Source organism: Lycorma delicatula, chromosome 1 (genome assembly GCF_047948215.1).
Source record: "Lycorma delicatula isolate Av1 chromosome 1, ASM4794821v1, whole genome shotgun sequence".
NCBI lineage: Eukaryota > Metazoa > Arthropoda > Insecta > Hemiptera > Fulgoridae > Lycorma > Lycorma delicatula.
The window spans coordinates 388,407,111-388,430,709 of NC_134455.1; the positions used below are offsets into that span (position 1 = coordinate 388,407,111).

General features: G+C 29.7%; 1 long non-coding RNA gene across 1 annotated transcript; it reads left to right on the forward strand.

Moving 5' to 3' along the window:
* Nucleotides 1–7,687: 7,687 nt before the first annotated feature.
* Nucleotides 7,688–23,380, forward strand: LOC142317342 (uncharacterized). Its single transcript, XR_012754706.1, has 6 exons — nt 7,688–7,720; nt 10,452–10,641; nt 11,323–11,929; nt 13,701–13,811; nt 19,031–19,587; nt 19,744–23,380. It is a non-coding gene; the product is annotated as an uncharacterized LOC142317342 (long non-coding RNA).
* The last annotated feature ends 219 nt before the right edge of the window (nt 23,381–23,599 follow it).

Here is a 23,599-nt window from a genome sequence, read left to right on the forward strand (position 1 = left end):
CCTTATGCTGAGAGGAAAAAAAGGAAATATGGCCCACACCAATAAAGAAAATGCTGAAATTTTGGCAGAAACCTTCAATAGACTCCTCAACTGTGACGACCCCCCAGAGCTTTTTGAGATTGACACTGAAACTTAACCAGTAAAAACTTCACCAGTAAATATCAACCTGCCAACAATTCAAGAAGTTCTCGCAGCCTTAAATGAAATAAAAAACTACAAAGCAAGCGGAGAAGACCAGCTTTTCGCAGAACTCTGGAAACACTCATCAGTTTATTCAGTCAAAACTTCCCTACATCTATGCCTCGTGAAAATATGGAACGAAGAAAAACTTCCAGAACACTGGACCACAGCCCTCATCCATCCATTACATAAAAAAGGGGATACTAATCCTGAAAACTACACAGGCATATCTCTCCTGGATTGCACATACAAAATCCTGTCGAGAATCATATACAACCGATGCAAAGACCAACTTGAACTGGAACTTGGGGAATACCAAGGGGGATTTAGGCCATGGAGAGGTTGCACGGAGCAAATAATATCCCTAAAACTTATGATGGACTTATATAAAAGACGGAAAAAACAACTAATAATCACCTTCGTCGACTTTAAAAGGGCCTATGATTGTATACACCGACCATCCATGCTGAATATTCTGAGAAACCTGGGCCTTCACCCTAAACTCGTAAACATGATAAAATTAACTTTAACCAATACCCAGTCCAGAGTGAAATTCAGAGGTGAACTCTCTCAACCCTTCTACATAAAAACTGGATTGAGGCAAGGAGACGGCCTCTCACCACTCCTTTTTAACTGCGCCCTCGAATTTGTCATGAGAAAATGGTATGAAATAAATCCCAAAAATATAAAAATGGGTACTAAGAAAAACTCCATCACACTAAATTGCCTAGGATTTGCAGATGACCTCGCTCTTTTAGCAAATAACATTCAAGAAGCCAAAACACAAATCATGAGCCTTCAAAACCTAGCACAAAAGATAGGGCTTCATATCTCTTTCGAAAAAACTGAACTAATGGCCATAGATCCTCTGGTAATAGAGCGCATTACGGTAAACAATCAGAAAATTAAAATAGTAAAACAATTTAAATATCTAGGGGAAATAATAACTTATAATTTAAATGAAAAAGTGACATGGCAAAACAGGACAAATAAAATGATTAAATCCCAAAAATTAACTTGGTCAACATATAACAAAAAATGCCTTTCTGCTAAAACAAAACTTAAACATTATAAAACTGTAGTACAGCCAGAAGTCACCTACGGAAGCGAGACCCTTTTCAAAATCACTCAGAAAAACCGAATTGAAAAAATTCTGAAAATAGAGAGGAGAATTGTCAGAACGTGTATCAATAAAAAACACCAAAAAGAAGGCCAATGGTGGATTGTGCCAAATGAGGTGGTGTATCGAGAAATAGAGCCTGTTACTGATACTATGCGGAAAAAAAGAATCTCTTTCTTTGGTCATCTCATAAGGACACCGCAAACAAGACTGTCAAGAAATATCATTGAAAAGCTCTGGTTCCAAAAGCTAGAAGTAGGATGGATCAAAGAAATTAGAGAAGATATGAAAGAATTGGGAATTTCCCTGACTGACCTACAGAATAAAACTGGAAAAATTACAAAGCTAAAAGATAAGAGCATTAGATTTAAACAAAAGACAGACAAACGACAAAATACAACGAAGAGGGTGTTTACGGATGAAGAAATACTGGGCAGCTCGAAAGAGTAAAATAACACGCTTTTCTCAGAAAAGATCCAACTAAAATTGACTTAAGTGGTCCCATGTTGGCCGTAAAAGCATAATAATAATAATAGCGATTAAAAAATATAAATTTCACACTTCATAACATGTGACAAATTTTTTTTAGAACTTTCCAGACAAATTGGAGCAGTACATTTCTGACATGGATATTTGGTTTTCTTGTAGTTTTGTAGGGCAAAATGCACATATCTTCAGTTTTTCAAACAAATTGGGTATTTCTTGTGAATTTTCTGACACGTTCAACATTTTAAGGATCCTTTTGATTGTGAACATCAATTCGTGTGGAAGATTTCTAATGAGTACAGTGCACTTGCAGGAAAGTAAGTGACTTTGCCAAAGTCTTCATAAAGTCATGTTGAGTATCTGATTGGGTAAATGACTGGTGAAGAATGCAAGAATTTACACCACTTCCCATGTCGACAAGCGTGAAGAAGATTGCCATTGTCTACCTCTGTGTCCTTCGAAAAAGGTTGTGTACTTTGCACACTTTTGATCAATTCGGTCAACACCTCCTTTGGTTAAGCTGTAAAATGAAATTATTTCAGGCTTATCAGTGTCGGGGTCATCATTCTGCGAGTGGTGCATTGATGACACTAATACAACAGCTTTCAACTTTTTCAGTACATACGAAAGAAGAGTAATGTTCTCAGTATAACCATAGAGAGATGATGTTTGCTTGCATTTTACTAGGCTAAAATTGAGGAAGAATTTATTTTTTATTTTTTTTAAGTTTCAACATATTTTAACTCTCTTTAAGAGCTTGTTTACTATTTCGATTGAATTAAACCAATTGTCCACCGTGACATTTCATGACGTCTTCCTTCAATTGATTTGACGAGCCATTGTATAGATTGTGTTGGAATGCTGAATTTTTTCTCTTCAAAAGTTAAAGAGTTTTTCTATCACTGCTTTTCCCTGAGAAAATATATGCGTTATATAAATAACAGCTCCTGGCCTCTGCCATACATAAAAATTTCACATCATACTTTGCTGGTTTTCGTGGCATGTACGTGCGACCCTGAAAGGGTAGTAACATTCATTCACGCTGACTGTAGGACCCAGTCTATAATAAACCTGTGAATTCTCCAAAAATTTATTAAAAATTCCAGATATTGCTGCTGTATCATCGTTTTTTTTCTCTCTTCTCAATCTATTGAATTGTTAAAGCATAAAGACACCAAAAGAAACAAAAATCTTTTTTTTTTAGTCATTGTGCAACGAAACACATCGCATCCAGTTCCATCTGTCTCAAGCAGTCAATAGATTCATTACTAGATTTGAAAGTAGCAGTATAGCGTAGCAAACCAATGAAAGTTTTCAGTTCAATCATATCTAGATCCTAAATGAACGATAAGTTTTTCTTTTGTACTTTTCTCTTAGTTTTTGTTATTTGTTCGCATAAGAATTTCCTCTAATATTTCTAGAGTAAAAAGAAGATTCCAAATGTCTTCTATGTGGTTTTGCTCCTAATAATTTTGCCTTTGGTTTCAATCTAGGTAGTTGCAAAATAATGTTATGCAGTCTTGTTCGTACATTAACAGATGGTTGTTCTTTACTCCACAGAAAAAATTCTCTTTCCATAGAAACAGGAGTAGATATTACGTCTTGGTGCAGTCAAATTTTTACCTTCAGCTTCTTCCTCGATTTTTTCCTGTCCCTCTAATTCTTGGTTTGTATCATTTTCAGCCCTATTTGGTACATCAACTTCATTATTTTTGTGCTTCTTGTTCTGATTCTGTATTGTGATCACTTTCGCTTAGATAATCTGGATCATTTTCGCTATCATCATCCCCATCAAATTCTTCTAGGACATTTGAAACCATTTCTTCTAAATCCTTTTCAAAATTTAATCAGGTACCTTGTAAAACACGACACAAAGGACCTGGTTGTAGATCAATGGTATCATTACAGCTTATTTCACTTATATCATTCATTGTTAAAAAAATTATTGTTAAGAAATATTTTACAGAACTAGAAACGAACTATTAAAATGAATAAAAAGAAATAAAATATAGGATAAAATAAATAAACAGTATAAAAAATTAACTGAAAGAAAAAAGTATTAGCATAGAAACTATTCAAATCAACCACTGAAAGCACTACGAAAAATGTAAAATTAAAATAAAAAAACTACAGCAACGATTAAGTTAGTAACAGAACTGGTGTCATGCGTTTTTTGAGACTGCCTCAAAAAACAAAACACAATAACTCACCACATAATATGACAAAAAAAAACATGATCTTCACAGCAAGTACTTCGCATAACAGCTGGAAGGTAGGTAAAGTGGGTCGACCATTGATCCAATATTTGAGGAAGGGGAGGGAGACAAAAAATGCCAGCAGTCTGTGAGATGTATGATACCAGTTAATGGTTAAACAAAAAAATTACTATTAATAACATTCTAATTTTTTTTTTAGTTATTGCTATTAAAACTATAATTTACCTGCCAGAAAACCATCAGGTAAAGAATAATAAATAAATATAATACCATTTTATAATAAAAATTTCAATGTAGAAATGAATCAAATTTAAAAGTAAAAAAGAGAAAAAAACAGCACTTCAAACTAAAACAATAATTTTTATTATTTTTCTTTTCTACTTTTAGAAATATATGGTGAATTAAAAACAAGTAATTCAGGAGGTAACAATCAAACTGGTTTGTCTAATTTTTTTTTAAAACTAAGATTATTGCTTTGTTATTGGAATTAAAGTGAGAATCATTCGGTCAAATAATGCTTTTTCATATAGTAATTAATGTAGAAAAGTTAAATTTCAAACAGTACGTGTTTTGTTCATAACCAGATTTCATTCGTAGAGTGATTTTTCCAACTAACCAACTTCATTTTCAATCGGCTGATTGCACATTTCATCACAAACAAAAGTGTTCCAAGCCTGGTTGTACATCACAAAATAAAAAAAAAAAAAACAGTTTTAAGAAGCATTCTACGTTTCCTACAAAGTGTTCTGAACTTCAAAGTGTGTGGCCATAGCTTCCTTCCTGCTGACAGAATTTTTAGCATCGCAGAATAAATCATACCGAAAAACCAATAATCTTGACCACAGAAGAAAGTAGTCTTTGCTGAAAACAATATCCACTCTTATAAAACAAGACAAATAAACTGTTTTCGTAAAGGAATAATTCAGTATACAAGAAGGTTCTTATGATGATTCCGTTGCAGTTTTTAATTAATTACAAAACTTAAAATTTTTTTGTGTGTTAATATGGCTTTTGCAAAGTAGAAGTGTATTTTTAAATATATTTAATTCTTAAAGAAAAAATAATTTATTTCATTCTATATCGTGAAATAAAAATTTTCCATTAAAATGAATACATTTGTTAAAGTTACCATAGTAATCGTTAAGATTAAACATTGTTGAAACTATCATATCATAATATGGAAAACATTGTTCATTAATCAAAGATTTAAGTAAAGACATAATTTTCATAACAATATTAGTCAGTATTTATTTCAATAACTTCTTATGGTGAAATTTCTAATTCTCATAACATCACGGGGTAAGTCAATGTTGAATTTTTAAACGTATAAATCTTTTTTTAGAAAATCAAATTATTAGGTAATTAGAATAAGTTTTTCATTATTTGCGTGAGATAAATTTTTAAATAAATACTATTGTATGTAATAATCTTAGAATGTGTGATACTCTATTGCGCTGTATATGAACTGCTAAAAAATTTAAAAAAACTTAGATATTTTAGTTAGGTGTGTGTCTAATATTTGGTCAACCTCACATTGTCTAATTGTCTATTTCTAGTTCATATAAAATACATAGATAAACTATCAGCAATTGATTACTGTTTATTTTTAACAAATTTATTTTATTTCAAATTGAGATAAAAAAGCTCAGTTTGAACAAGTTGTTTATTAGATACTACATTTTTAATAGTAATCAAAAAATTCTGTAAAAACAAAAATTATTTCAAGCAGGCTAATGAAACAATTTATAATATAAGGGTAATAAAAAATTCTCAGTTTTAGAGTAACAGGCAAAAAAATTCAGTCAAACTCAGTCTTTGGTTTAAATATACATATCACATCTTTCATATTTTTGACAATTACACTCTTCGTCACTCTCTTCTTCATCAGATGTTGGATGACCAAAAATTATTTCCTTTTACCACTGTAATCATTCATCAGCAAGTTGTTCACCATCCCAATTTTCATCAAATAGTTATATAGGAAGATTGTTGACGTGATTTTTCTTCTCACTACTGGTTGTATGATCAATAGAGACATTTTCTAACAGAATTTTCTTAAAATTAATGTTTCCTTATTCCTTAATGAAACATTGTTTTTCTTCAAGTCGATAGTCCCACATCGTTTAACTATAATAAATTTTTATTTCTAACAGACTTTGTTACTTATTAATCTTTTTTCCTTTTAAAGTTCTTTTAAGCTTACTGATAGTTAATAATTTAGTAATATATATTTAATCCTTTAGTTTTAAAAAAACTTAATCTTTATCAAGTTACTTTACTTGTTCTTTAGCATTCAAAATACTCTTCTGTGGTCAAGATAATTGTTTTTTTCTGTAAAATCTTTTCTGCCTTGCCAAGAAAAACTACTATCAGCAGGAAAGAAGCTATGGCCACACAAAGGGATATTATATTAGGAACAATTTTGTTGTGATGAAATGTGTCCAGTAAATTCTAATAACAAAGAAGAATTTGCACATAGCAATAATCTGTTTGAAAAGAAGGATTAAGCACGGTTTGAATGTTACCTCATCAATTTAAAAAAAATACAGTTCTTAATCGTTCAGGCTGACAACTTGAATAAAATATTAACAAAAAAGGACAGGAATTAATCTACATTAAATAAACTACTTTCTAAAAGGTATTATAAATATTTTTTTTATAAAATTGAAACTTTTTGTATGCAATCTTTTTTTCGGTCATCACCTTTTATGAATTTCATTTTTCTACATCCATTTAAGAAATATACAATATGTATGTTACTTACAGACTTTGTAATTCATCTGTTAGGAAGGGCCACAAAAGTTATTAAATACAAGCTATATATAAAATATTATTCATCATAATTGATTAAATGAAGACAGTTAATTTAACTTTCGGTTCAAAACTAAAGGAAAATGTAAAATATTAATTTACCTTTCATTTAGTTTCAAAATCGTTTCAGATTTGCCTTATGGCTCTGTTTTGATGGATTTCTTAGTCTGACTTTAGAAACAAACATTACTCAATGGAACACACTTTCAACACATAAACCAGATCAGAAAATCTGTATGTAAATAATTTACAAATTCCATAACTTAACAAGTAAAATAAATTCAAATAACTCCAGGCATATAAGTATAAAACTATATGAAAAAAATAAACCTAAATATAAATTCTCGGAAATTATTTCTCCGCAACATTTTAATGAAGTTACTACATGATATGAATTATAAAAAATAACAATTAAATCTTTGTTTACAAATAAAGACTTGTAAGATCTATTTCCAACTAAAAATATTACAGTAATCAATTTGACATGCATGAACCTAAAAAATGTTTAGAACTGAGGGTAGAATCTTTAAAACAAAATTAGCAGCTTACATGTAAAAAATTACATAACTGGTTAAAGTACCATCTGAAATATTTATAAGCAGTTATAAATTGTGTTGTGGTGTATGAAATTTAACATTTTTATTTATAATAATCAAATTAATACATATAAATATATTTTCCAGTGAAAGTTAGTTTTGAGTATGTCAAGAATCGTCAGACTTTTTAGTGTCACCATGTAGATGTCGTCGTACACAAGGTGTAGTTCATTTATCATATTTGGAAAGATGACACAGTTTCTGATACTTCAGCTGGTGAAGTCTGTTTCTATCGATACTGTGTTAAGTGGTCAAATGTATAGTCTGTTTACATGTTACTTAATTTGGATGTGTAAGGATGCTAATAAAAAGTAAGTAGAAGTACTCGTATTAATTAAAATAAAAATCAAATTAAAGTAAAATTCTAATTTTTAGATTTCCACACCTCGTTTAATACAAAAAAAAACATTTTTATACGTTTCAAATTAATTTCATAATATTTTTTTAGCTTTAACCTGCTCAAAACCTATAATGAAAATAAAATAGATAATACTTCAACATTTACAAATGTTTATTATTATCCCTGAATTGATAATAAATAATTCTGATTAAATTAGTTTGCTTAATCTACTCCAAGCGGATGAAAAGGTTAAATCTGAAATAGGTTTATTTATTTTTCAGTTAAATTGAGTTAGTTTATAAGGCTTTTCACAATTACTAATAAGAGGTGGCTACAAATAGTCTAGATTTTTTCCAAAATACTCTGCATTATTTCTATATATAAGAAAGGCTTTCGATTCTGTCAATCACAGACTCCTTCTAAAAAACCAAGAAATGCCGGTTTCAGAGGAATCTGTGGAAACTGGATTGCTAGCTTTCTGTCAGGTAAGATCCAGCAAGTTAGAGGTGGAAATTTTTCAAGTAACAAATTCTGCGGATGACACAGCTTTAAGCTACAGGACAAACTACAAGATAAACTACAGGATAAAAGTGAACTTTGTATGATGATCTCCAGAGGCTTAGCGTGTGGTTTGGGTACAACTCTTTGCAGCTGAATACAGAAAAGATTAAGTTAATCAGTTTTGAATTGAGATAAAATTTGGAGGAACCATTGGTCCTACAAATGCATACAAATAGTTGTAAAGCTTGCAATTGGATCGGTGAAACTGACCATATGAAATATTTGGGAATACCTGTCGATTCTGGACTTACATGGGCAGCTCAGGTACAAAAATTATAGTAAGAACTTGTGTATGCGTGTCGAAGTCATACCTATATTTTTATAAGGTCTTTATCCACTTTTTTATCAACAGCGGATAAAAACAACAAAATTACTGTTGGCGAGTTAACAACCAATGATCAGTTGGGAACTTCATACCACCAAGTCCAAATAAAGATATTTGTTGTAGGTTTTACCTTTACATAGCTCCTCGACATTACAACACTATAACTTTCAAAGGTACTTTCGCAAACCACTCATATCATCAGTTTGACATTATGGCGATGTTATGATTAAATGAACAAATGAAAATATATAAAATTTTTTGAGTAATGACCATAAAAATCTGCTGGATATGAGTTATGTGAATAGTTGTAATTTACTGTGGCTTTACTCAAAATATCATCTTCAAAAGATAACTTGTTGTATGATCATTTTATGTGTCGAATTTGTAAATACAGTATTTTTCTAACAAGTTTATTTTTTTATTGTTACCGCATGTTTCTAAAATTTCTAAGTCGGTATAGTATGATTATGTTGTAACAGATGGTCAGCTATATAATGGTGGACCCGGAGGTTAAACAAAAAAAAAAGGACAGCTTTAACCCACCAGGTTGATCTAGTAGAGAACACGTTTTCCCAAATCAGCTGATTTGGAAGTCAAAAGTTCCAGCATTCAGGTTCTTGTAAAGGCAGTTACTTTTATACCAGTTATAAGACTGGTAGATCGTGGATACCGGTGATCTTTGGTGGTTGGGATTCAATTAACCATACAATTCAGGAATTGTCGGACTGCAACTGTACAAGACTACACTTCATTTACACTCATCATACATATCATCCTCCTTCATTCTCTGAAGTAATACCTGAACGGTAATTCCTGGAGGATAAGGAGGTGAAAGAAAAAAAGATGGTCAGCTGTAATAGAAATGCCTCTCTTCTGAAATAAATTTGTAACTTATTTATTATTATTCTGCTGTAATGTTTGGAAACTGCTATTTGTTTTATCATATTTGTTTCGTTTTTAGTTATCTGGGTTATTATTGTTTGTGTATTGCAACAGTCTAAAAATTAAATTTTTATATGAGCCAATGTTTTGTAATCATGGATGATTAGATTCCTCATGTATAGTGGTGTGATTTATGGTTGGTTTCCTATAAACGGCTATTTCTGTAATGTTGTTTCCATTTATTTCAATTTCAATGCCCAAAAAGTGTATTTTCCTGTTAATTTCTACTTTAAACTTGAATTTTAGTTAAGTATATTTTTTTGAGTTAAGTATATTTAAAATAGTCATATGTTGTCATTTTTCATTGGATTGTATATGATCAATGTGTCGTCCACATATCTAATCCAGAATAATATTTGATACTTGTTCATAATATCGTTAATTACAATGTTTTAAGAAAATTTGAGACATGATTGCAGATATAGGTGAACCCATTCATGGGCAACCCTTTCGTTTTAAGCAAAAATTAATTTTTTACTTTATACTTTTTATCTACAAACATTGAAACAAATAAAATAAATGAAATTTATGATGGCATTTTGGAGTGTTAAAATACTGGAAACTTCTATTGTTATTCATTCTGATGTTAACAAGGTTTATTGGCATACATTGGGTATTAATTCTTGAGTAAGTAATAATTATGAGTATTATTCATTTATTGCAATCAAAATAATGTGATTGTAACTCCCACACTTATCTTTTCTCAGGAGTACCTAATGTCTCTTCCTCTTTAAAAGAAACTGTAACAACAAATTGTGTCGGACCTAGATATAGAAAGTCTAATAATAAGAAACTTTAGAATAAGTAACTTTTACTAGTTTTTAAGTACAATTAACGAGGAGAAATAATCAATAAATGAATAAAAATTTTCCAGGAAGCTGTTTGTGGAAGAAGTGGGTAAATATTAGATACAACTGAATAAAATACCATAAGAAATTAACTGACTAAAATAACTGGTTTTGGTGCAACTAAACAACACAAAAATTTGTATTACGAGGAAACTGCAGTTTATAAGAAAACGTTTGGCTTATCGATCAACTACATCAATATTCCTGATGATACAGGTATGTAGTAAGGATTATTTTCATTATAAGAGCTTAGTTTAAATGTGATGTGTTAAATTAGGCTGACCAAATGTGCCGGAATGAAATACTTGTCTTTGTTCTGGGAATGTGTGTCCTAGATACTGATTTTTCCTGCCGGAATTTATTTACTGTAAAGTATTAATCGTTTATTATTAATAGTTCTAATAAACTAATGTATGTAAATAATTACAAAAAAATGTTTTACCGAACAGTTTCGTAATTAAAATAGACAAGATTTTCAGTCAGATAATTTGGTTATACTATTTAAATTCCAATAGGATAGATATTTAAATTTATAAACGTTTTTATACTGTACCAGCAGAATGTAACTGGGCTTTTAAGCTGATAGATAATGAAAATTATCTATCTTCCTTTAAAATTATGCTTCTTCCTTGGGACGACTAATCCCATCTCAGCATTACAGACTAATCCAATATTTAATTTTTTTTGGTTGATTTTGGAAAAAATGAAACGGCTACTGTGTTAATTATGTCTTATTTATAGAGTAAATGTTTTTTCTTTGACTTAATTAGAAATGTAGTTAAATTATAAGCTAAGATTTTCCTTTAATTAATTTTTGTACTGTATTTGTTTGAGGCATATCAAGCCGTAGAAAGCAATTGTCTTTTGTAACAGTTATATTATAATTTTCTGTTACAGATCAGTCTACAGTAAATGATGCTGTCGCTGTTGTTAGCCCGTAGAAAGAAACAATGGACTGAAAAAAAGAGGAAAATAGTATCTTGTGAATTAGACAAGAAAATGATGGCCAGTATCGATTCTTCACTAGACCAGGGTCAAAGCAGAATAATCAATTTCTTTAATGGAATTGTGCACCAACGGTGGATACATTTTTGGTACCATAAATAGAAAATCTGGTTAAATCTCTCCGAAATACACCACTCATTCTCTACAAAATACTTTAGTTTCTTGGCCACAGTATCCTGTTGCATTCTACAGCATCATACCATCACCAAACTGTGAGAAATTCATCAACATAAAGTACATGGAAAAATCAAGAGCATTTTACAACTAGCCCTACAGTGCTACACATTTCACATCACTACACAGAATGTTTATCGAATTGGTCTACTTGATACATTACTCAGTTGTTTTTCAATACAACGAAATGGTCGACACATTTATCAAGCTACATAAAGTAATTAGCACCACCTAGCGGGTTTATAATAAACATGCGGAAAAGATGACTCATAGCCCAAGCCAGTTGCTGGTTTTTTAAGAGATTCTTGATTGCATTGCTATAGAGGTTTGTTCCATTAGACTGTTTTTTTTACTGTTTTCAATATTTCAGTTTATTTTAATTTTTTATTATTATGTGTTTATTCTTTTGACTTATTTCTTTTTGCTTATATTTTTAATTAAATTGTAGATATATTTTTATAATTTAACATCATTGGAAGAATAGAAAATAATTCTTGTATAATTATATTGTAAGAAGAATGACTTTTCCTTATTTTATTGTTTCCTTTTTCCCCTGCTCAAATACATACAATCATTAATGCTACCTGAATACGTCAAACAATACTGCTAACAATAAATACCGCAGGTAAAGAAACATCATTGTTCCAACTGGCAGCATCATAACGAACCACGTTTATAACTTGCCCTGTATACACTTTTTGACTTCATATTTAGAGTAAATCAATAAGGCTTCAAAAAAATTTTCACAGGCTTTAGATAGTGCTACAGCATACCTAGTTTTCAATAAAACTGATTTGTTAGTTTTGGAGATTTTCAAGCGACAGGATTTTATACACAGTCTACAAAAAGAACATAAGGAACCACAATTTAAATGAATTGTATTTTCGTACTCCTCATACCTCAAAACGTAAAGGAAATTTACTCCCACTATGCAACAGAAAGTAATACTGTACTTTTGTTTGAAAAGTCAGTAAAAATGAACATTAATGATAGGCTTAGTATTTAATATTCATTAATGCATTTTCTTATATTTTTATATTTGTCTAATATTTTAATTCAACACGATAAATGTGCTGCTTCTATTAAAGTACAGATCGATCAATATCTCTCAAAGCACCTATTATGTAAATGACCATTAACAAAAAGTTTCATACATAATGAAACAAGTCAATGCACAGAGCACAGCGAATGGTGCACAAGGGTAGAACAATTAATTCCATCACTTCCGTCAATCCAGTTCTATTAGCAAAGCTATCTGTTTGCTATTGGAATACATAAAGTTGCTTTATATATAAAGTTTAAAAAGTTAGATTACTAGTCATCAAAATAGAAACCCATTCCAAATATTTATTATTTTTAGATCCAAACTCCAAATTGAATAGCAGCAAAAATATTTCCTTGTAAGTTGTACATCTGTGTATACCCACTAAGGTCAAACACAACATATCTGGATGAATATGAAATGTCCGACTAAAATTAATATTTCTGAATGTAATCACGCTTGGTGGCACGTCCCTTGTGTCATAGCTGTTTGCATCCACTTCTGTCCCAAACTTTCTATTTTGTTCCCTTGTAGTTTCTAAAATGAACCATTTTGAGATAAGAAAATTGAAAAAATCTTTTTAAGAGTTAAAAACTCTTAATGGTAAAATTTTCATTAATTCAAACCCCAATATCTGAAATCAATTCAAATGAAATTCCCTTCCACATGTTAGTTAGAAGTGAAAATTTGAACATCAGTTTCCTATATGTAGAAGTCACTCAGTCTAGTAAGACCCAAGTTAATAATTAAAATAGACGTCAATCATATACAAACTAACAGGATCTATTCCCTCCCGCTTTAACTGTTTTTCTTGACGTCTTGAGTTAAAAAAACAATTTGAAATGATAATACATTGTTCTCTTTTGTAATACATACAATACTGTGAATCAAATAAGAAGAAACAATAAAAATAAACTAATAGCGCATACTGCTTCAAATTATAATCAAAATATATTTATAAAAACATTACATTATTTTTTAAATATAAAAAATCACAAAATTAATATATAAGTAAAATTAACTTTAAATCATATATATATATTTTACTTTTCAGATTTTATGGCACTTGTTATAGCAATATTAGTCATGTTTTCGACAACGATATGCTTTGGATGTTACTACCATGTTATAATAAAAGATAAGCAAGATCAATACATCTATGCAGGTACTGGACTATTTTCAAATTTATAGATACCTTTTTAGTGTACTTGATTATTAGATATTACTACAAGGTAAATATCAAAATAATTAAAAAAAAAAAAATTACAAAGTTTAAAATGTAATGCACTGTAAATCATAACTAGTAAATGAAAGGAAATATTTTGTAACATTACATTACGCGATGAGCTTATAATGATAGCCATTAATTCATTGTAACTCTCGCGAAGTTTGACACTCGTTTGGGTTAGTGCTTTCAAATTAACCTCTTCTAGCTAACTACTAAATCGGATTAAAATCAGTACAAAAAAAAACAGATACATTCAAACATTTGCTTCTTTAGGAGGAGTATGCTTTTGATTGGTTGAACACCTGTATAAAAGGTAAACTGACTTGTCACTATAAGTTTCAGAAGCTGTTCACAATGTTTTTTTCTGCGAGTTTGTTCTTTTGTGTGAGTTTGCGTGACTCTACTGTAATAATGTTGCCTAGTTGTGGAGTAATGTATCCTATTAGCTCTTTCAATGTGCCTATCTACGTGGAGATGCTTGCTGCATAATGCAGCGGTAATTTTGAATCGATTAATCCATCATCTTTGGTGCTTCTCAACAGTTCCAGAAACTGGTCAACTGTTGTAAGATTTATCTTCAATATTTGCTTTAATAGCTTCTGATATATAAATTTTTTTTATTGCCCATCTACTTACTGTATTTATCACAGTTCATTTTTTTGTACTGTTAAAAATTCACTCATTGTATGGTGTTGTAGACGATTTTAAAGCAGGCGTACTGTTAGTAGTAATAGCAACTGACAGAAAATGAGTGGTCATGGATCACAAGTTTTGATATATTAGCGGTAGGGGTTATGTTAGCGATATGTTACCTGTCGCTTTATGCGATATTTTATTTTCCTGATATGTTCCCTGTATGCATACATTTCAGTCACCCCTCATAATAGTAATAAAAATTTAGAATAAAATGTAATCTTTTAGAAGGTTTTCAAATAACAGGAAAGTATTTGCAATTAATACATCATTTAAATACATTATAAACTGATATAATGTATTAACATGTAACTGGTATAACATATTGTATTAACCCTTAAAGTCTCAAGGTAACGATATATTGTACATGAGTGCTTGTGCTAAAAGTCTCACCCGTCCGATATATCGGTATATAGTTTTTATGTTCATATATTTCTTTACGTTTACACTAGATCGCTCATATAGTCTCTTTTCTTAAAGCTTACAATTCGTAGATATCGATAGCGTAGGTTGTTTTCATTTTACGATACATATTTTAGAGAATTATCGATTTCAAAATTCCGATAATCTGATGTAAACAGAAGTGTGTTCCGTGCATTCATGGTTATGTTTTGGTTACTCCATGCGTTTATAAGGGATTTTTTGTTTATAATTTTATTAGAAATAGAGTTTCAATTATAATGTTAGTTGTAGTTTTAGTTACCATGATCCGTAAAATATTCAGATTTATTCGTTAGTTCGGTTTTTTTTTCTACAATGTCCGGGCCTAGTAGACGTCTTACTGATGCAGAAATTAACTTTTTTTTTGATGATACTGATAGCGATTTCGAATTATCTAGTGACAGTGGGGCTGAAGAAGATGATGAATTAATCACAAGCGATAGTGATGGGGGATTCAGAAGATGAGGCATACAGAAACATCATTGAACCGGAACATAATGTCCCAAAACATAACTCCCCGGCCCAAAACATATGCCTAATCCAGGTTCCACACCTATAGTTTATTTTTATTTATTATTTACACTTAATTTATTTCAACTGTGATGGTGAAAGAAACCAATAGATAAGCCAATCAATATTTAAATGCAAATAGAGTTAGGCTGTCTGAACCATACCGAAAATGGAAAAATATTACCATTTCTTAGCTTGCATACTGAATATGGGGATAATTAGAAACCCTACTCTTAAGAATTACTGGAGTACAGTATCATCACAGGCAACCCCTTGGTTTGGTAAAATGTTTTCAGCGCACCATTTTAGAATTATTTTTGAAATTTCAAAGCATAAATGTTACAAAAAAAATGGTAACACAAAAATTTCAATAACTCTGTAAATAATATGAATTTTTAAAAGAAAATTTTTTTATTTTGTTCACAAATAAGTTTATTTTTTAGAAACAGTGATAGATTAGACATAAATAGCAAGGATATTTGGTACTTAACGTATTAACGCCACCGCAGCAACAGCTTTATTTAAAAACAAAGTAGTCAATCGGATTTCAATTAGTCAAAGTTAGCGAGCTTCGCTCGCTAATTAACACCGTAATTTTTTGTTTATTTATTTAATAAATTCAGTAATTATTGCAATATTTAAATAATCAAAACACTCCTGTTAATTAGTCAAGGTTAGCGAGCGTAGGTTAAGTTTGGTTAAATTATATTTATAAAATAAATAAATTTTATAACCATTTATTAAAATTAATAAAGACTGTTTTGAATCTGTTAAACTCTATATCGGCTCATTTTCCACCGAAATCTGATTGACTACTTTGTTTTTAAATAAAGCTGTAGCTGCGGTGGCATTAATATGTAAGTACCGGATTTTTTCAAATAAAGAACAAATTCAGTATTTTTTTTTAATGAAAAAAGTTGAATTTTATTTATTAAATAATTAATCAAGGGTGCAACATCATTTTGGATCTCAGCATCACAATCTATATAGTTTACTGAGTAATTACAATTTTTTTCATAATTTTATTGTGTATATTGTTATTTCTGTGGCATTTCTACCAAACATCTACTTTTTCTGAAAAACGTGCTTGAGGCTTTTAACTAGTACTTACAAAATAGGCTTGAGGCCATAAAGGTTAATATATCTTTAATTAACTGAAGATAGTTACTGTAGACTAGAGAAGATGGCAGTAATAACTATCAAAGGTAATCAACAAACAGAACTTACATTGTTTTAAAACTAACAAAATATTTTGTTAGGCTGCTCTGATTGCATTTAATACAATGTGCAATGCGGACTTAATACTGTGACTGGTAATGCACTTAATATTTGTGCAATATGCACTTATTACTGTGACTGACAAATAGGTAAAAGCAGCACTATTAGAGCAATGTTTAACTTGAGTTACCTTTCAGATGGCCGATAAACTGATCTGAAATCCTATCTTTGATGTAATAAAAAATTTAATCTTCTTAGATTTATTTATTCAATATGTTTATTCCTTTAAAATCAGTTAAAATGACGATATGCCTCTAATACAGCTGTAACTGTACTTATTGTTAAACATTTTAGCATTATCAGAAAAAGATTAGGTAAGCTAAGTAATCTTAGCAGTTTTTGGATTTTTTTTATTGGTTTTTCTTGAAGTAAATTTAAAATTCACATTAGTTATAATACTCTGTAGAAATTTTTGATATTCCAAAATTTTGACAAAACTTTTTGTGAATAATGAATTATTTTCACTATAAAATATTTTATAACAATTTTCAAATATTTTTAATATTGTTTAAAAAATATTGGAAAACGCAATTTTTTTAGGTATTGTAATTTTTATATATGTACATTTTCAGCACAACATTCTGTTATGTCTTTTTCTAAAAATTATAATTAAATGTGCCAAATTTTCTAGCAATATTCATATTTCTAGGAACGAGTAAAATATGTCACGTAAAAATAATCCCGATTGATACTCCAGGAGGCGGAGGTAGATTTCACCGGTGTTACGTAGGGAATAAAAAAATTTCCATCTAAAAAAAAAAACTCCAAATTTACTCAATACGACAATGGTTGCATGTGGAAAAAGTTTCATGTGTTTAGCATACGACAAAGCAATATCTTCTTCAAAGCAATATCATCTTCTTACAATTCCAGCAATATTTTGGTCACCCTTGCCATAAGGGTTGGTCATATAAAAAATTATTTCAGTCAAAAGTTTTAAACTGATTTAAACTGATTCGATGCTGTGCTATTAAGGGAGGTATCTGATTTTTTTGTCTTGAAACACTACTTTTTCTTCCTCCTGGGCCAGTGGTTGGTGATATAAAAAAACTTTACTTAGATAACTTTAAACAAATTTGATATTTTACTTAATAAGAAAGTTGTAGCAATATTTTATTTTTTTGGAAAAAGCCCCCCCCCCATTTCCACCCCTCGTGGTCTGACTTTTTCCATTAATGAACACGACCGATATTTTGGGTCGTTGTATATTATGTTTTTTTTTTTCAATTTGAAAGTGAATGGTGCAAAATTACGGCATTATTGTGTCCACAAGAAAGTGAAATATATAGATAATACATACATATAAACTTTTGAACTGAGGTGGTTTTGGGAACTGGGGGATGTGAAATGTGAAGATATGTCGACATTTTCCAGAAGTTAAATTATTGTACCCATTACAACAGGTAGCTTTCTTATGAAATGTACTTAAAAGTATAAATAGTCGGTTTTTTAATTTTCTTTCATAATTTAGCTGCATAAAATAACTACTACATAGTTCTGTATATAAACTGAAGAGAAGAGAAAACCAATATTTTATTTTTCAGGTCTCACTCTGATATCAACTGTAAATGAAAAAAATACTCCATCATATTCTAAAATTATATCTAATAATTATAATATAATTACAAAACCAGTGCATAATAATTCTGTCGGTAATAAAACAAAAAATAACATAATTATAAAAATAACATGTTATTTTTTTTTATTACTGACAGAATTATTATGCACTGGTTTTGTACACGAAATAAATTTAAAAAAAAAAAAATTTGAAAGAAAAAGAAACATGGTCTTTCCTGTTTCAGACGGTACATACATTACAAAAACAATGTAACATTCAAAATTTAGCGATAAGGAGTTAGATTGTGCATTGATGAATTATATATATTCTTTATTAAAAAAGATTGCAATTATTTATGAAATACAGAATTACACATAGTATAATCATAAGAATTGAAAAACTAGTATTTACACAATCGGAAATATTAGTCAAGCAACAAATTAACAATATTTGTCATTGAATTTGAACGATAAAACCATGGGGGAAATTGGGTGGGAATAGTCTTCTAGAATTAGTAATGCTTCAGAACGAGATGTAGTAATAATATTATAAAAGCAATAACCATCTAAAAATTTATTTTTCTACTTTATAATACATATATATATATAACATTCATAGTTCATAAACAAATTATTCTGTACTAATAATTTTTTTTCTGATCTGTTTTTCCTTTCAGAAATGTTAAGGTGGCATGTGACAAATCGATTTGGATTGAGTTTAATTCTGCCAACAAAATGTTACATATTTGATGGTAAATGAATACGGTTCTGATAAAAATCAATAAGAAATCTTCATTCATAAGGAGTATGTGTAGTTAGGAGGTTGGTAGAAGGCGGGAAATAGAAGATGACGATCCTCAGTTTTGCCAACGTTTGAAATATTTGTTTATTGAAAACACTGAGACAACAATAAAAAAGTTTCATTCATCAAATAGTAGGCAGCAGTTAAGTAGCTAGCAGACAGTAGCAGGTGGAAAATAGATGACAACATAAAATATTTGTTAATTGACAACACTGTGAGTCAACAATAAAAAAGCTTCATTCATCAAAAGTAGGCAGCAATTAAGTAGGTAGTAAGCAGTAAAGTAGATATGTGATGTAAGCGAGGTGGTAGGCAGTAGTAGACAGGAAATAGAAGATGAACATAAAATATTTGTTAATTAACAACTCTAAAAAAAGCTTCATTCATCAATAGTAGGCAGCAGTTAAATAGGCAGTAGGCAGGAAATAAAAGGTAACAAAAACTATTTGAAATATTTGACAACACTGTGAGACAACAATAAAAAAGCTTCATTCATCAAAAGTAGGCAGCAATTAAGTAGGTAGTAAGCAGTAAAGTAGATATGTGATGTAAGCGAGGTGGTAGGCAGTAGTAGACAGGAAATAGAAGATGAACATAAAATATTTGTTAATTAACAACTCTAAAAAAAGCTTCATTCATCAATAGTAGGCAGCAGTTAAATAGGCAGTAGGCAGGAAATAAAAGATAACAAAAACTATTTGAAATATTTGACAACACTGTGAGACAACAATAAAAAAGCTTCATTCATCAAAAGTAGGCAGCAATTAAGTAGGTAGTAAGCAGTAAAGTAGATATGTGATGTAAGCGAGGTGGTAGGCAGTAGTAGACAGGAAATAGAAGATGAACATAAAATATTTGTTAATTAACAACTCTAAAAAAAGCTTCATTCATCAATAGCAGGCAGCAGTTAAATAGGCAGTAGGCAGGAAATAAAAGATAACAAAAACTATTTGAAATATTTGACAACACTGTGAGACAACAATAAAAAAGCTTCATTCATCAATAGTAGGCAGTAGTAGATGAGAAACGAGTAGAAAAGATGAGAAAGTCAGTAGATGATGAATCCTCAGTTTTGCCAACCTTTGAAATATTCGTTAATTGAAAACACTGAGACAAAAGAGAGTTTCCCACAGTGAAAACAGAAATTCCTAGGTGGCCGACACTGTGTATGCAGTACCTGCGCCCTTGAGGTTATGTTAACGCAGCACTAGTGCCTCGGTAGGTTAGAAACGAACTAGATGAAGACACTAGCAGCAGTATGCAGGGTACAGTTAGTTAATACATATAAAATTCATTTCTGATAAACAATAGACTCTACTAATATTTTTTTCCTGATTCATCTTTTGTTTCACACCCCTGATGCTGACAAATATTCTTACTTAATATTCATATTATATTTAATCAACATTTGTCGTAATGTAATAGTTACGATGGACTACAGAAAACTACAGTTACCCATGAAGAGAAACTCAGTCTGTCCGATCATACAATGATTTTTCCCATTCACAAAGAACATGTAAGGATAAAAAAAAGGGCAAATAACACCCTTGCATTCTTATAACAAATGCTACAACACACAAAAACCTAGTTCGGAGTCAAGATTAATGGACGGTTAATGCTGACGGTTAAGTAGAAAAGTAGTAGATCCTGTAAAACATTAACTGCATCAGGGATTTGTTTGACATAAACACCCTACCTGTCCTGTCCTGTCTAGTTCCTGACCTGTCCTATCATCACTAGGACTAGGTTCAGGTTCTGACCCAACATTATCTTAGGTAATATTTTGTCAGTACTATTGGGTGGGGGGGGGGGGTTATTATGGGTAACATAAGGCATGGATAGGGGTGAATTGAACATTTGATCAGCATAAGGATATATAGGGTTTTGGTGTGATTTAGCTAATAGGTGTTTGTTAAGGAGTAGTAGGAGATAAAGTATGTAAAACAATGTTGTGATAGGTGTTATCTATCATCAAGTTTTTGATGTAGTTAATGTATTTGCAGCATTTGCTGCTTTTCAACTGACCCGTCGGTATTAAATCAGCACCGGTTGCTTTGATTACAGCTCTGTATGCCTTAATTTCACATTTATTTGTTTTATCCGATTGCTTCAAGTCTGAATTTTTATAGAATAACAATTGTAACAAACTAGGTCTAATAATTGCTCATCAATATGCATTCCCTTTTGGTCAAAGCTGACAATTTTCTCTCATATTTAACTTACATCTACTTTCTTGACTCTGAACAATTATCATCCACTATATTCTTTATACACTTCTCTACTTTTTTACACACGTTGATAGTTTCACATACCAACAGTCTAGTAATATACTGAAGTAAACAGGAAATATCACCGTTTACTGTTATCCAAATGTATATTATATATTATCTATATCAATAATATATAAAAAACAAGAATTATACAAAAAAGATAATCACTCAAAAAATAAGTCATACTCCAGAAATATTGTAACATCTTTATTTCTTACAGAATTTTAATTGTAATATCTCTTGGTATTTGATTGATCTAAAATTGAAGAATTCAATTTTGTTAGGTAACTATTTGTCTGTAGTCCATTATAATTATTACAGTTTAACGGTTACAAATTGAATATGGAAATAGAACATCTTTGATACACATCATCCAAATAACAGTAAAAACATAAAAAATACAATATCAAGATATCATAACATCACAATAAGTGATGTTTTTCAGCATCAGGGGTTACCCGACCATAACACTGATAATGTCTACACCTAGGTTGGTTCTAACCCTCCACAGAGCTAGTGTCACCAAACTAATTTTTTTAAAATAGTAAATGTTATACCAGTCTAGTTTATTTTTTCATGTTATAAATATTATCTATTTAACGAATATCTTGAAAGTTTGAGAAGCTGTGGGTACACAATCTTTTATTTCGCCCTTTAACCAACTACTTCATCATCTTGAAATGTTTAAAAAAAAAATTTACGTAAATTGTTACATAGTTAAAAAAAAGAAATCGTTATATAAAAAAAAAAAAAAAAAAATTGCTTCCTACAACTTAAACAATACTGAAATAGTTACAAAGAAAATTGAAATAAATAATAAAATAAAATTAATAAAGAAATAACTACATTCAAAAGAAATCGTCATATATAAAAAAAAAAAATTGCTGCCTACAACTTATACAATACTGAAATAGTTACAAAGAAAATTAAAATAAATGATAGAATAAAATTAATAAAGAAATAACTACATTCAAAAGAAATCGTCACATAAAAAAAAAAAATTACAAAAAAAAAATTTGCTGCCTACTTCTGTTATCATATTAACATAGTTACAAAGAAAATTTACGTAAATGATTACAATTATTTGATAAAGAGAAAACTACAGTCACAAGAAGTCATTACATAACTTAAAAAAAAAATTACCTTACAAAAAAAAATTTGCTGCCTGCAACCTACATCATATTGAAACAGTTAACAAAGAAAATTGACAAGCGATTTCAAAGAATTGAAAAAGAAAGTTACATAAAAAAAAAATTTCTCTACCTACTACTGTCATCAATTGAAATAGTTACAAAGAAAATTGACATAAATGATAAAAAATTTAAAAAGAAACACTACAGTCGAATGTAACAAAAAAATAAAAAAATAAATAGATACTCCTGTCAAAAGAAATCTTTACATTAAAAAAAAAGATTACAAGAAATCATTAAATAAAAAAAAATTACAAGAAAAAACTACCATCAAAAGAAATTTTTTACAGCTGAATGAAACAAAAAAAAAAAAAAAATTCTACTGTCAAAAGAAATCTTTACATTAAAAAAAAGATTAAAAGAAATCTTAACATAAAAAAAAATTACAAGAAAAAACTACCATCAAAAGAAATTTTACAATTGAATGAAACAAAAAAAAAAATAAAAAAATACTACCGTCAAAAGAAATCTTAACATAAAAAAAAATTACAAGAAAAAACTACCATCAAAAGAAATTTTACAGTTGAATGAAACAAAAAAAAAAAACAATTACATAAAAACAATTGCTGCCTACTACTTTCATCACATTAACATTTTACAAAGAAAATTAAAAAATATTATCTAAACAAATATTTCAAAAGTTTGCTAACTGTGGGTATGCCATCTTGTATTTCGTGCTTGAACCAACTACTTTATATTGAAATTGTTACATACTTAACAAAAAAAAAAAATTGTTATATATTTATAAAAAAATACACACATGCTCACATTCACATTGTTTTTTTTATTATTTATTATAATATTTCTTAATATTATTGTTACACCATAAATAACACAAAGAAGTTCTCTCAACATAGACATATACTACCTTTTTTGATTCGTTTTTACATCTCCAAACTTCCATACTGTTTTATTTGTTAAATTCTTACTTATTTTAAGAGGATATTTCATTAATTATGTTTTTCTAACATCACTCCTTTTCAT